The sequence below is a fragment of the Equus asinus genome, chromosome 22 (genome assembly GCF_041296235.1).
Source record: "Equus asinus isolate D_3611 breed Donkey chromosome 22, EquAss-T2T_v2, whole genome shotgun sequence".
Lineage (NCBI taxonomy): Eukaryota > Metazoa > Chordata > Mammalia > Perissodactyla > Equidae > Equus > Equus asinus.
Genome location: NC_091811.1, coordinates 57,294,046 through 57,310,029, shown reverse-complemented (window position 1 = coordinate 57,310,029; position 15,984 = coordinate 57,294,046). Strand labels below are relative to the sequence as shown.

Below are 15,984 nucleotides of genomic sequence, written 5' to 3'. Positions count from 1 at the left end.
GGTGTGAAATTCCTTCTAATACCATTAGATCTGGAAAAAAAGTAATTAATCTCATGTTTAAAAATGCTTCGCTGAAAACAGGTTTAAAAGTAATATGAGGAACCAAGTAACTCAGTTGAAATACTTATGCTTTTTTACTCCTATGATTTCAATCATTTTATCTAGCAGTCAGAACCACAGGCTTAATCCTGCTTATTTCATCTCCTTTGCTGGATACTCATTTTCCTAATTCTCTTCCAGATCTTCTTTACATTGTAAAAGAATGGCTATATTATCTCCTGTTATATGTATCTGCAAGTTTCTCTAGTTTGAAGTTTTGTCTAAAATACTGAGAAGTAATCTTACTGAGTCTTTCAGAAATCTTACTGAATCCACAAGAAAACATTTTTTAGCTTGTCTTGGTTACTTTCTCCATTATTAAAATAATCTTCTGCTCAGTTTCTTTCAGCAAGATAAATCTTTTCTGTATTCTTCTACATTTTTAACAGCTAATTAGGACCCAACTCTTGTAACTAATCGTTTTTAAATGGTTATTTTCTGATAGTATATTTCTGGTTGGTCTTGGGTTCCTTGGTACAGCCTATTAGAACTACTTTTGATGGAAAGAAATTTTAATGAATTTTAGTATAATGTAAGTCTCAAAACTAGTATATAAGCATGATGTTGGAATTTTTTAATGGAATTTGGAATTAGTTTACTTAATTGTTCGGTCGGTTTGAACTTCATGAATATGTTGATGTAAATAATCCGTAAACAATCTATAAATCAAAATTGAGGTGAGTTTACTATGAGCCAGCCCTGAGGATCATATAGCCTGGGAGAGTCCTTTCACAAAGGAAGGGAACAGTCCAAAGGAGGGAGGGTGTACAGAGTGGTTATATAGCATCAACGAGCTTGTATCACATACGAAGCTTTGCTGGGCACAGCAATTCGGTGAGCACAGCAGGTTGGTGGTTGCAAGGCGGGTGGTCACAGGGTGAAAGTGGCAGGTCAGCAATCAATCCTTAGTTTAGGGAGGGATGTTTATCCTTAAGGAAATGCCAAAGTGGGGGAAATTACATCCTTATCTTTAAGGGCATTGTTCTTGACTTTGGGACATGGTAAATACTTAGAGCAGATATACAATGCATGCTCACTGACCATGTCAGGTCCTTTTGGAAAAACAAATTCAGATCAAATTAGTTTTATACCAAATGGCTTCCTCATATACACCAATATATCCTATTTTTCTCATTTATTTATCAAATAACTTTATCAATGTAAGAAATATTTTACATTCAGTACAATTAAAGTACCAACCTCTTTACTAAGTGTAAAGGAATATGTACCAGCCAAATTTTCAATAAAAACTATTGAGAATTACTGTTCATGACGCTATTCTAATAGACAAATTCACTCTTTCAAATATGTACATTGAATCTTGAATCATGAATTTCACAAATATTTATTCTAAATCTGAATTAAATTGGTTTAATCTGTGGTCACACATTCAGAATAGAATGGATTATACAGCAATTACTTTATACATAAAACAACAAAATACTGAAAATACTCACTATCCATGAATTCTGCAAGGGTTTTATTCTTGATGCATTGTGAAATTTTTCTTTTACACCATTAACTAGAAAGATAATATGAATTATTTTTCCAACAAAATATGTATCTCTTTCTAACCCATATTTTTCTTTGCGTTCTCACTCTCAAGAAAGATCTTGATCACGTTAAAATCCAGGGATGTTTAATAACAAACTTAAACATGTGTGGACCCTCTCTCTCTCTGTCCCTCCATTCATCATATATGTGGCATTTTCAAACACATTTTTCTGAAATCTCTCCAAATAAAAAGTGAATAATGTCTGGATTCCGCCTAACTTAAAATCTGAATGTCCAAGTTATTAATCTAGAATCAAAAGAGTAGAGGTTTTTTTCTGCGTGTGTAAAAAGAATTCTGGTCACTCACTAGAGACTCTCAATCTTTGTTAATGATTTTGCCTCCACATCTTTGCTTTTTAATAACAAAGAGCGTATTTACTCAAAACTGGTATAGGGCCCTAGGGATGCATGAGGAGAAGATACTAATTGACTATTTTCATCATTAATTTTAAAAACAAAACAACAAAGTTAATTAAGAGTCTAGTTATGGCATCTATGGGAAACCTGAAATGTTGATGTTAAAATGGAGTCTGATGTCTTTACTGGAGATTACAAGGGCGTATAAAGAACTTCAGGCTTTTCAAAGTGTCTGAGCTGAGATTGGTCCAAAGGAAGAAGAAAACTAGAGTTCTCTCACTCTTCATTACAAACGGAGATTCAAGAGAAGAATGTTGCAATCTATCTATTGACAACATTGTTTATAACCTCTACAGAATATATAGAGTGTATAACCTCTATAATTGAATAGTCACCAATTATATGTGCGTGTAATTTTTTTTTTAAGATTTTATTTTTTCCTTTTTCTCCCCAAAGCCCCCCGGTACATAGTTGTATATTCTTTGTTGTGGGTTCTTCTAGTTGTGGCATGTGGAACGCTGCCTCAGCGTGGTTTGATGAGCAGTGCCATGTCCGCGCCCAAAATTCGAACCAACGAAACACTGGGTCACCTGCAGTAGAGTGCGCGAACTTAACCACTTGGCCACGGGGCCAGCCCCTGTGTGTGTAACTTTTTAGGTAAAAAATATTTATTTCTTATCTGCCCCACACAACGTCTTAATCTCTTATAATGACCTTTATTATACTAATAAGTGTTAGCATATTTATTATATATTAATACAGAGGCCAGGAAAACAATGGTATAACCGACTTTTTAGAAAGTATCTAATAATAGAAGTGTAATTAAATAAAATCCCTTTAGAGAAAAATACATCTAGATTTTTGTTTGTGTTCTCTAAACCACAGAGATGATTTATTCTTTCCTTAAACATAACTCAAAATTACAGGAAGATAAGAAAAGTAACTCTTTCAAATTTATACTTTATTAGGAAAACTATAGTTAAAATATGTAAAAGTTGACAAAAAACCACTTGAATTGGTAACAGAAGCTAGAGAGATTTTGTAGAGAGAGTGATATCAGTAATTGATTATGATCATATATAAAGTAGGAGATTTGCTTCGTGAAGGATTAATTATATTTTAGAAAATGTCTAAAATTTAAATACAAAACCAAATAAAAATGTTTTCAGTGTTTACGTACCGATACATCCTCTTCAGATGGGCTTTGAAAACAGCAGACTAAGATGGAATACTGGCTAGGGTTTCATAAGGAGAAAATCTATTATGAGTGATATTGAATAAAAAAAGTTTTTAGAGACTAGACCTATTAGGCCATGCACGATTGTGGAACTGATGAAAAAAGTATATGGAAGATTGTTGCCTTTGTTTCTGATGCTACTCCTGAAGTTGTTGTAGAAAGAAAGTAGGAAGTTCAGAAGAAAGCCACATGTGGGACAAAGGGAAATCTTATTTATAAATATAAGAGATTACTGAAGAAGCAATGTGGACTTGAGAAATTAAAATTCCAAAAAGAAGGGAAACTTTCAGAGGAGACACCAATATCCACAGGTGTTTTTCACTTGGATCATCTGCTATATCTGACCTGTGGTTAATGATGAGAATTTGGGCTTGGTCCTAGTAGAGGATTGCTTTTGTGGGTCAGACAGTCAAGAAAACTATTGGCAGTCTATATAGATGGAGTGAAAAATTGGAATATTGAGGACCTCAAACAAATGGCTAATTTTACCATTAAAGACCCATGCTAACTTCTAAAGCTGTGTGGTATTTGAGGCTAATGAGTAAAGCAGATCCAGCAGCTTCTTCCTTGAGATGTTTGCCAAATTTTGAAGATGAATAGAGCAGGAGTCTAAAGATCTAATCCCTGCATTTCTGAAAAGCATGCAGACTCTGGGAGCTAAGAAGACACACATCCCATCCCCACCCCAGCGTATTAATTGGAATCTTTGAAGAGCTGCACATTACATATACAAGTGATCCAGAGATAGGTTGAGTCTATCTAAATAAATCCAGCTTCAATTCAACATAATTTCCTTTTTTGATTAATTTCATCAGCCTCACCTCTATCTGCATATCAGAAAAAAACAATAACTTATCAGAAGCATACAAGGATTCTTAAAAACAATGTCTGGCATTCAACACAAATAAATAATCAAAGATATCGGGTTATAAGAACAATAAAAGACAACAGAAAAAACCGTAAATGATATAGGTGTTGGAGTTAAGATATGATGATTATACAATTATTAATGGTATGTTCAAGGGAATAGAACAAATGAATAAAATGATTAAAATATGGAGACTGCAATAGATAGTTGAAACCAAACAAAGAAATCAATGAACTTAATAGCATTAAACAATATAGTATCTAAATTTAAGAACATATTAAATCACTTTACTAGCAATTGAAGGCTGGAAGGGTAAATTGGAAGACAGGTAAGTAATAAATACCCAAAATAAAGAAATAAGTACATAGAGAATAAGATATCTGTGGGGCACAGTCAGTAGTTCTAACATACATGTAAATTGAATTCTCAGAAGAAGAGAGAGAATATAGGGAAGAAGCAATATTCAAGGCAATAACTGCAAAGAACTTTCTAAAGTGCTAAGATATCAACCCATGGACTCAAGAAGCTCAGTGAAGCCAAGCAAAAACCACACTCTGTGGCCTCTTCACTGAAACTTACTGAAACTGAATGCAGGCAAAGCATGAGTTCAAAACCCTTGGTAATGCGTGTTTGTATCTATCCAGTCAGTAGCTGGGCATACTTTTCTGAAGGCAGGGCTATTGTCAAAGGGAAAATAGAATAGGTAATAATGGGATGATGTAAAAATACCCCATATAATAGTAATTTCTCCGATTCACCGGTATTTCTTTCTTCTCTGCAGCAGAAAGGAAAAGGGAAGTTTCCCTAGTGGGAATTCCACACAAAGAACTTGTTATTTAGGTTGAAAACGGTGAAAGACAAAAAAAGAACACTGAAGTAACTCAGAGATAACTATACCCTCAGAGATGATGTTTTAAAAAAAGAAAGTATATGACTTTCGAGGATAGAGAACAAAAAGCATTGATGCTTCTGCCTTAGCCCCTTGGATTGTCTACTCTGGGGGAACAGGCAGATTTCCAGAACTCAGGTGCTCAGAGTAGGTGCTGCATGGAGTTGGTGCTTTCTTATGAGGATGTGTTGCTGTAATGGATGCTTTGGTCCTTGGGAACTCAGAAGAAGGACCTCATATCTCTGAAGATGGGCACAGCTTACTCCTGCTTACACATTTGAGGGCCAGGGTGTGGCTATTTCTGAAAACAGTAAAATAGGCTGAAACCTGGAGCCAATCGCCTTTATGAAGACAACTTCCACTGCAAGGGTCATCAGGCAGAAGCCAAGACCAAAAAATTGGAAAAAATTAATCCTTTTGTTTTCTCCCACTTTCTAATTTTGTGTAGTGCCTCTTATTGTCAGAGCCTATCAGGAAGCCTGATGGCAAAGGAGACTGGGTAATGTAGTTTTCAGTGACTGATTCCCAACATCCAGAACTAAGTATTAAATGGTGGAATTGGAGCTGAAAAATTATCAATAAAAATTAGCATATTTTCCTTTCTGATATTTTGCATGATTTTATTTCCTTACATTCAAGATCATAAATATGTCATTTGGCTACTTGAGGCCATGAAATATAAATAGAAATGCTGTGTCATTTACAAATGGAGCTATATAACAGCCTCTACTTTATTCTCCACTTTAGTTTCCTCCTGACCGTTACTAATGATATTTTAAATGATATTAACTTGGGTCCCAGAAGAAGCAAGATGAGGAGCAGTGTCTTTAGCCAACCTACACTTGACACGTGTTTGAAAGGAGAAATAATTTTGTTTTAGCCATTGAAATGTTGATGTGGTTTGTTAATGAAGCACACCATAGACAATCCTCAATGGTATACCAATGACGGCTTTGTGAACAGTTGCAGAAAAACAACGCAGACATAGCTATCCCTATCTTTCCCTTGCTCTAGTATCCCTTTACATTTTCCCAACTATTTCATCCAAAAAATATGTTGGTGGTGACCTTTACAATTTAAACATAATTTTGCAAGTTACTAAAGAGAGATTTTTCACTGAACTACGAGAGGAGTGAATGTCCCCCAAAGAAAAATAAAACTGATGGTAATTTGCCCTTCCTTTGGTGAAGAGATTGAACTTACTTTTGATTGCCTGTGAGATATTGACTTTACGTTTTTTACTTTATTTTATTTTATTTGTTTATTATTTATTTTATTTATTTATTATTTCTATTTTATTTACTTTATGCTGTTCTTTCTAAAGTTGCTCTTCTTCATGTTTTATATGTGTAGAAGTGTTTTACTGAAGTAAGAATTAATGGAAGAGCCTGTGGTAAGTGGCGTGCATTTTATAATCAACTTTTGCTCTCTAACTTCTTAGTTGAAGCCGTGAAGGGAAAAGGCGCTCTTCCAAGTCCTAGTTTCTTATAGGAAAATTTTGTTCTCCAAATAAAAATCTTCGCACACATCTTCTAGAAACAATGGATAAGAAGAAAGAGTAAATATGATTACCCATAGCTCAGCCCTCAGCATAAGAAGACTAGAATAATCATCCCTAAGTCCAAACCCAAACAAGGAGTAATGTGGGAATGTTGTGAAGGGAAGTTAGTTGAAGTCTCAGAAGTAGCAAAAAATTTAAAACAAGAAATAAATACACACTGATAAGATAATGAGGGTTCACCTCAGAAAGACTATCTGGCATTAAAAAGAAAAAGAATGAATTTGGTGCATCAGATTGCCAGTTTCCAGGGAATCCAAAGGAAAAGGATCGAAAGCTTGCAAAATCTGAACTTGCTTTCTTAAAAAGGCATCACTTATGAGGCAGAAAGAGGACCTTGTGTAACAGTTTTCTATGCTGCATAACAAATTACCACAAATTTAGTACCTTAAAACAGCATACATGTGTTATCTCATAATTGCTTGTGGCTATCTGCAAACCTCTACTACATTGTTCAACCATCTTGATGACAAATAAAAATGGCAAGCAATAGGATATATTGGAGTATATGAGGAAGCCATTTGGTATAAGCCTAATTCAGCCTGACTTTGTTTTTCCAAAAGGGCCTGACCTTGGCCATTGAGCATACATTGTATATCTGCTTTAGATATTCCCTATGGCAAGAATAAAGGCCCTTGAGATAAAGGTGCAACTTCCCTCCCCCTCCCAACATTGACATTTCCTTAAAGATTAAGCATCTTTCCTTAGGCTAGGAACTGATTGCTGCGCTCACCTGTGATCACCCAGCTCAAGACAATAGACTTGCCTCCTGCTACGCCCTCCAAGATAGCAGACCCACTACAGCAGACCCACTACCTGCTGTGTCCATCAAGTGCTGTCTTGTGACTATTGTAAAAGGGACATTTCAATCCTATGTGAAACATCCTCTGTGAGGGTATATAACCACCCTGTATACCCCCACTTCTTTGGAGTGCTCTGTTCCTTTGTGGAAAGACTCTCCCGGGTTATAATCCTCAGATTTCAGCTCAGAATAAACTCACCCAAATTTTCATTTATAGATTGGTTATGGATTATTTTCATTGATGATATTATAAGGTTATAATATTCCAAATAGTAAAATTGTATAATTATATGATACTAATGCAATTATGGTACTATATACAATGATATAAAAACACTCATTTAAAAATTTTTAGGATATAGAATTAATAAACAAATATTCATAAGATAAGAGATAATATGAATATATATTTTAACTATGGAAGGAATTACTAAAAAAATATACGAAGTTCTAACAGCTGTGCCTTCAAAACATTCCCAAGATTTTATTATCTTATCAGATGCATAAACTTTAGATACACAAACTGTTCATTCAAAGTGTTTGTGTGTGTGTGATTCTGCACGCTGTAGTTTATTGATGTACAGCAGAGTTCGTTTACCAGAACACACAGTGGAAGGAACTGAAAACCTTAGTAAACTGAATGACTAGGCTTTGTGCTTATGTGTTTTGAATTTTGATACCTAAAGAGAGAGTCTACAATATTATATTTTTGTAGAAGAGAGGTATGGGGTATCATTTAAAATGGGAGGACTTAAAAATAATTTTTTTAGTGTCAAGCACCAAGGAAACTATTAAAGTGTTTAGAATAACAGAATTTTCCATCTAAAGTGGAATATCTTCTCACCCAGGGACACCAAATAAAAGAGACACGCAACTAACCTCCCTTTCCCATGTCTATGGCAAATAATTACAAATAAATTGCACGATTATTTCTTTAAGAATGGGGAAATGACCTCAGAATCCTTTTCAACACAGTGTCAACATCATTAGAGTTGACCTGTGAGATGAGATTTATTGTATCCCTGATATGGTCCAACTTTCTCACTTGTGAGATGAAGAAAGTGAAACCCAGAAGGAGGAAGGGAGTCGTCCCAGGTGACTCAGTGAATTGGTGAAAATTTAGATCTACACCCCAATTCAGTTAACTTTCCATACACCATCCTGCCTACCTCTTTGTTCCTTTCCTGGTCATGGCTCCTGCAATAATTTATTCATTCCGAACAAAGCAGGCATGCCAAAACTAGGAGCACTTTATGGTGGCACATACAACATCAAACTCAGCCAGAAGATTCATGGTATGTATGTTCCCCCAAGTTGAGAAAAGAGCATCCCTCTCCTAGTCACCATAAAATGTTTCCTGACAGCCAATTCTTACCCTAAACTAAACACAGGCTTTTTTTGCATATCAACCTTTTTCTCAGTCCCCTAATATGGCTTCACAGGGCACTCCTCAGCAGGCATCCAACCAGAACTGAGCTTTGCTGAAATCTGCAGGAACCTGACATCTCCTGCCTGCTGCTGCTTATGCCTCAAGGTTGCCCAGATAAAGCCTGGAGCTGCTAGAGGATGCACAGACTAGGTTCCAAATGCTGGAGCGCCTCTTCCCTCTTCCTTTAGTGTAACTGTGTGTGGAACTTCCCAGAGGAGAATGTGAAAGGGTCCCCCCTCTTTTTTTTTAAGTTGTGATAAGAACACAACATGAGATCTACCCTCTTAACAGATTTTTAAGTGCACAATATCATGTTGTCAACTACAGGCACAATGTTGCACAGAACATCTCCTCCTCCCGTCTTTGCCAACCACCCTTCTACTTTCTATTCTTTGATTTTGACTAGTCTATGTACTTCACATAAGTGAAATTACATAATATTTGCGCTTTTGTGACTGGCTTTAAAATTAGCATAATGTCTTCAAGGTTCATTGATAGTGCAGCACGTGCCAAACTTTCTTTCTTTTTAAGGCTGAAAACTATTACACTGCATATGCACACCACGTTTTCTTTATCCATTCATTGGTCAATGAACATTTGAGTTGCTTCCATGTCTTGGCTATTGGCTGCAGTGACCATGAGACTGCAGATATCTCTTTGAGATTCTGATTTCAATTCTTTTGGGTATACATCCAGAAGTGGAATTGCAGGATTATACGGGAATGCTGTGTTCAATTATGTGAGGAAATAATACTCTTTTCCATAGCAGTTCCACCATTTTACATTCCCACAAGCAGTGCTCAAGGATTCTCATTTTAGCACATTCTCCTCAATTCTTGTTATTTTCTGCTTTTGTATATATATATATATATATATATATATATTCTCTGTCCTAAAGTGTAGGGGGAATGATATTGGTGAGGATTAAAAGTATTCATCTTTCATATGCTGAGCTTGTGTTAAAATAGCCATTCTTGGGCCGGCCTGGTGGCATAGTGGTTAAGTTCATGCACTCTACTTTGGTGGCCAGGGTTCGCCCATCAGATCCTGGGCAAGGACCTAGTACTGCTTATCAAACTATGCTGTGGCAGGTGTCCCACATATAAAGTAAAGGAAGATGGGTACTGATGTTAGCTCAGGGCCAGTCTTCCTCAGCAAAAAGAGGAGGTTTGATAGCGGATGTTAGCTCAGGGCTAATCTTCCTCAAAAAAAAAGTAGCCATTCTTATAAAAGTGTGGGATACAAACAATCATTTCTCTAAAGCAATTTGTAAAAACATATATGAACATTTCAAGTATGCAAAGTTACGATCAGTAACTTCTTTTGTGGAAACTTACTCTCCAAAGATAATAGGACAATAATGCCAAGATGTATCTGTATATCTACACATTCTAATGTTATTTATAATAGGGGAATTTGAATTGCTCAACAAACGGGAATTTGATTCATTAGGGCATACTCATAAAAAGAAACCATATTCAGCCATTAAAACCGAAGTTGGAAATGTGTATATTAATAACAATGGTTAACTATTGCTCAAAATGAAGATTTTATAATTAAGTATCAAGGACTTAAAACTGTGTATGTACTAAGGGGCCACCCCGTGGCTGAGTGGTTAAAGTTCCATGCGCTCCACTTCAGCCACCCTGGTTCATAAGTTTGGATCCTGGGTGCCGACCTACTCCACTCATCAGCCATGCTGTGGAGGTATCACATATACAGAATAGAGGAAGATTGGCACAGATGTTAGCTCAGGGTGAATCTTCCTCATCAAAAAAACTGAAAAAAAAATTGTGTGTATTGCGTGAAGACAACCTCTTTAAAAGGATTCATGTTGTGAATTTTTCTTAAATTATATTTGTCTCTACAGTGGTCACAAAGTCTCAATAATCCAACTAGTAAACCTTTGTTTTTGAAGTACCATTATCAGTTACACAAAAATAATTTAAATATACTAGTTTTCACTTATATGTTCAACAAGATGCTATTTCAAAGAAGGTATATTTCTTAGCATTGTATTTATTCACTGTGGAACAAGTTTGCTTCATTTGTTCATCAGTAAAGAATAGCTTTGGTATACAATATAAAATATATTTGGATTTTGTACTGACATGTTGGAAATCGTATAGAAACGTAAAGGTGAAATTTGATTTGCTTCTAATTTAAGATGTATACTAGTTACTTAGCTCAACTGATGATGCGAGAAGTACTTCCTATGAAAATTTTAGCTAGACTGATGTATTTAAAGTCTTCAATAATTTTAAAATTGTTTCATAGACAGTGGAACCAGGTGCTTTTTTAAAAATAGTCCTCTGCCTGTTTTGCCTTTCATATTTTTAACTGATTCTCCACAGTGTTAAGAATGATGCATGGGTCATAGGAAAATGACTATCAGAAAATGCTGGTTTATTTTTTCTAAGCTTCTCCCCTCCCCACATACCTGACCATCCTCCTCCTGAATAATTTCCTCAAACTTCTCCCCAGACACAGGTCTCATAATAAGCCAGTTAAAATATATTCCCCAAAGTTGATCTTGTGCGTGATTCATCAGCGCCCTATTACTATTTGCCCCAATGTCATTAAGAATTTATCTCAAAGATTACTTCTGAAGCAAAAAAAAAAAAAAAAAAAAACTGCAGTGAAACACATTAAATGTGCCATGTTTACTATTTTCCTAAAGAAAATAAACAGAAATGGCTCTCTGTGAAATATCAGAATAGCTTATCAAAAAATAATTCTAGATTGTTTTTCTTTTGTAACTTTCCTCGAAGATTTGGTGTTAAGATGGCAGGTGTAATATTTCAAGATTTCAGATTTGGGACAATGGTGGGGAAAACATGAGGAAACTGTTCCATTAGATGTTTTGAGAGGAAATATAAAGATTTTTATGAGGGAATGTATAGCTTTGTGGGAAAAGAGTGCAAAACAGTTATTTCTCCATGAAATATTAGCCTACTGCTTGTCTTCTGATTTAAGATAATTGAGAAAGTTAGTTTGATTCAATATTTAACACTAACCATCAATCTTTTGATAATATGTAAGTATTCTCAGTTTATTTTTATATGATGTTTCAACTTCTATTCATTGTACAGCATTGATTACTGCCCACTGGTGAGTTTCTCTCCCTCCCTCCGTTATAAATATATACATTCATTCAATAGTTAAATCAATAAATTGAAATGTAAAAATATATTAAATGATGATTTTTGTCAATTAACTGCAATATATAGAACATGGAATGCTTTCCTTAATATTGGTACGTTTACACATTAGAAAGACCTGCATATTCCTGGTGTGGTTGCCCAAGATAGTTCTAAATAACAAACATAAAGTATGTATACATTTCACATCTAAATTCTATATGTGAGCAATCCTATATTTCAATAACGTGTTTTTGAACATATTGTTTCATGCTCAACTATTAGCTAGATTTTTAAAAATTATTTTACTAGGAATTTTTGTCAAAAATCAGATATTTTCTCCCAGTTGGTGAGTTGTCTTTTCATTTTGTTCATGGTTTCCTTTGCCTTGCAGAAGCTTTTTACTCTGATGCAGTCCCATTTGTTTACTTTTTCTTTTGTTTCCCTTGCCTGAGTAGACATGGTATTTGAAAAACACTGTTAAGATTGATGTTCAAGAGGAGTTTCTCTTATATTTTCTTCTGGAGTTTTATGGTTTCAGGTCTTACATTCAAGTTTTAATCCATACATTAACCACCAGAAATGAAAAATAGGACATCAGTGACAGCTTTCATCCTCGTAGGTCTGACTGATAATCCAGAACTACAGGCTGCGATTTTCTTTTTATCTCTCACGTATACAGTGAGTGTCGCTGGAAATCTTAACTATCATCATTCCTATCCTCCTGGATTCCCACCTGAAGACCCTCATGTATTTTTTTCCTTAGGAATTTCTCCTTCTTAGAAATTTCATTAACTTCTGTCTGTAATCCTAGATTTTTGATAAGCATCCTAACTGGAAACAAATCTATTTCCTGTAATGCTTGTGCAGCTCAGCTGTTTTTCCTGATCTTCTTCACTTGAGCAGAGTTTTTTCTTCTGGCCTCTATGTCCTATGATTGATATGTGGCCATCTGCAAACTTCTACATTATACAACCATCATGAGTAACAACATCTGCTACCAGTGTGTAGTCAGTTCTTGGCTGGCTGGCTTCTTGGAAATTCTTCCACTACTCGCCATGGACCTGCAGCTGGATTTCTGAGACTCCAATGTCAGTGACCACTTCACCTGTGATTCTGCCCGTTTACTGCAAATCTCCTGCACAGATGCAAGTACTCTAGAGCTCATGAGCTTTGTTTTAGCTGTGCTTACTCTTTTTTTTTTTAAATATTGGCACCTGAGCTAACAACTGTTGCCAATCTTCTTTTTTTTTTCTGCTTTATCTCCCCAAACCCACCCCCCTGTAGATAGTTGTATATCTTAGTTGCAGGTCCTTCTAGTTGTGGGATGTGGGACACCACCTCAACGTGGCCTGACGAGCAGTGCCATGTCTGCGCCCAGGATCCAAATCCTGGGCCACCGCAGCGGAGCACGTGAACTTAACCACTTGGCCACGGAGCCGGCCCAATAGCTGTGCTTACTCTTGTGTCCACTTTGACATTAGTAATTCTCTGCTACTCTTACATCCTCAGAACAATTCTGAGAATCCCCTCAGCCCAACAAAGAAAAAAGGCTTTCTCAACCTGTTCTTCGCATGTGATCATTGTCTATCTCTTGTGGAAGCTGTATCTTCATGTAGGTGAAAACATCAGCAGAGGAAGGCGTTGCTTTGGCAAAAGGGGTAGCTCTGCTCAACACCTCTGTCACTCCTATGCTGAATCCATTTATTTACACCTTAAGGAACCAGCAGGTGAAACAAGCACTTAAGGATGCTGTGAGAAAGATAATTTCCTAGAAAATATTGATCTGACATCAGTTTATAATTACGGCAAACACACATTTTTTACCAAAGAACAATAAGTAATTTATTGCTTTACTTCTTCTCTCTTCTTACTTATACTTAAAAATATAATTGTTTATGTTAATTTGGATTCAATGTCCTTACAAGTTTTCTTTTCGTGAATTCAAGCACAAAATTATTGTGGAATGATCTGTAGCATTTTCCTATGGTATAACACAAAGAAATGACTAAAGTCACTTCCTATGTTATTGTATGTACTCCAAATTCTATACAGTGTGACATTTATCACTGCCTAATTCATTCAAACAGCACATGACATTATTTTTCATCTATTAAATCATATAATGTACATATGAATGTACCTCCTTATGTATGTACTTACATTTATATATATTTATATGTAATATATAAATCCACTGCTTTAATATATATACATTTTAAAATGATACTTAGAGGAAACTTATGAGGTACAGGGATAACTGACAAACAAACAAACATTAAGAATCAAGCAATGTTGACTAGGGGGACATTAATTTTTGTATTATCAGGAAATAATTAATTAAAATAAAAAACTATGCCACTAAGAACAATTTCATGAATGTAGAACTTTTCTAATTAGTGTTGTTACTTAAAGGAAAGATAATGGCATGTAATTGTGTTTCTATAAAACAATTCTACAAATTGCTGCCAAGTACACATAAAAATAAAACCAGATTAAGAAAAAAATACTTATTGGATTGGTAATCCTAGGAAGACTTGTAATTCTAGGAAATTCTCCTTAGCTCAGGAGCCAAAAAGGATTCATATGTTCATGACTTACTCAATCTCATTCTTGCATGCTTCTCTCTCTCTCTGTTTTTTCTAAATCATTTATTTGTTTAAATTTTCTTTTCTTCTTTAAGAGATACTCTTTCACCACATGATAAATAGCATAGCACTTCGCAGCCTCCAATTCACTCTTTTTAATTTTTGATACAAAGGGAAGAAATTCCTGGCCAACAATTCCAATAGAAGTGTCAATTTAAAAGAACTGATTGACTCGTCTTTGGGTGTTCATCACTGACCCTCTCTTTAATCCGAGAGGGTCGGTCACGTGATTCTCAGCCACAGTGTATTGGCTAGTTTAAGTGTCCCGGTGTTAGGTCATCTAGGTTTGCACTCTGGCCTGTCGTTTACAATCTTGAGACTTTGCTGGTCATCCTAAAATTGCTTAGCAATGTTAGCAATGATCATTTTCATTGCTATCATAGTTATTTTTGTTGACATACCTGCCTGGGTCATATTTTTCACTGAAAGGTAGAGTTGGAAGCTGGCTACTCTTGTTTAAAGATGAGAAAAGAAAATACCATCCAAATTTATATCAGTCAATTTCATTTGGCCAACTTGGTTTTATGGAAAGCATGTGTACCTGTGACTGCAAGGCCCTTAGAAAATAAGGGCCACCTAAGGATGCATATCAACACTCTTTAAACAGTGGCACTCTCTTGGTAAATTTATGATAGTGAAGGGTCAGCTCGTTGCCTTGTCCAAGTAACATATTTCATCGGATCTTGATTCTTACCAATGATATCACGAAAGAATCAAATATATAAAGCACAATGTAAATTTAGTCACTTAAAAATGGTCACTAGTAGCTGGAATTTTTTGGGTACCTTATTGGAGAACCACATCCTTAGCATCAACCTAATAAGCAACTGAGGACAATAGGACAGTATAGATAATGAGCATCGTTGTTCTTTTTCCTAGACCTAAAGGTACATCATGAATCATGCCTTCCCCTAAAAGTATTTGTGACAAGTAAACGCTCCAGACCAAATGTATTTCTTTACTAGATTTCACTAAATCAATACTGCTAAATTCTAACTTGGAATGTGTGTTCATGAGACAGTTAACTCTCCCTGTGTGGCTTGTCTCAAGTTCATCTAACCTTTCAGTTTTATTGGTTTTATTAACTGTGAACTTGGGTTAACAGCCTATAAGTCAGAATTTTTTCAGTTGTTTGATTTTTTGTTTGTTTAATGAGGGTAAATTAGGTTATTTAAGGTGTTTGTTTCTGTCAAAAGTGACTATAAGGGAGCCATTTTAAAACGCAGTCAGAACTGCCTTTCCAGAGAACTTGCTTTGCTGTCTTGAACCTTGGACTGGGCCAAAACGGCAACTGTTTTACAAGCAACTCTTTGAGAAGTCAGCAGAACAGACATCCTGATCACAAAGACTGGGGATTGTGGATTTTCTGAAGCTAGAGTCAACAGTTGGTCAATGTTTAGCCA

The 15,984-nt window shown here is 35.6% G+C and overlaps 1 pseudogene; it reads left to right on the top strand.

The window, feature by feature from the left end:
* Positions 1–12,515: 12,515 nt before the first annotated feature.
* Positions 12,516–13,708, top strand: LOC106822813 (olfactory receptor 6C76-like; annotated as a pseudogene).
* Positions 13,709–15,984: the final 2,276 nt, after the last annotated feature.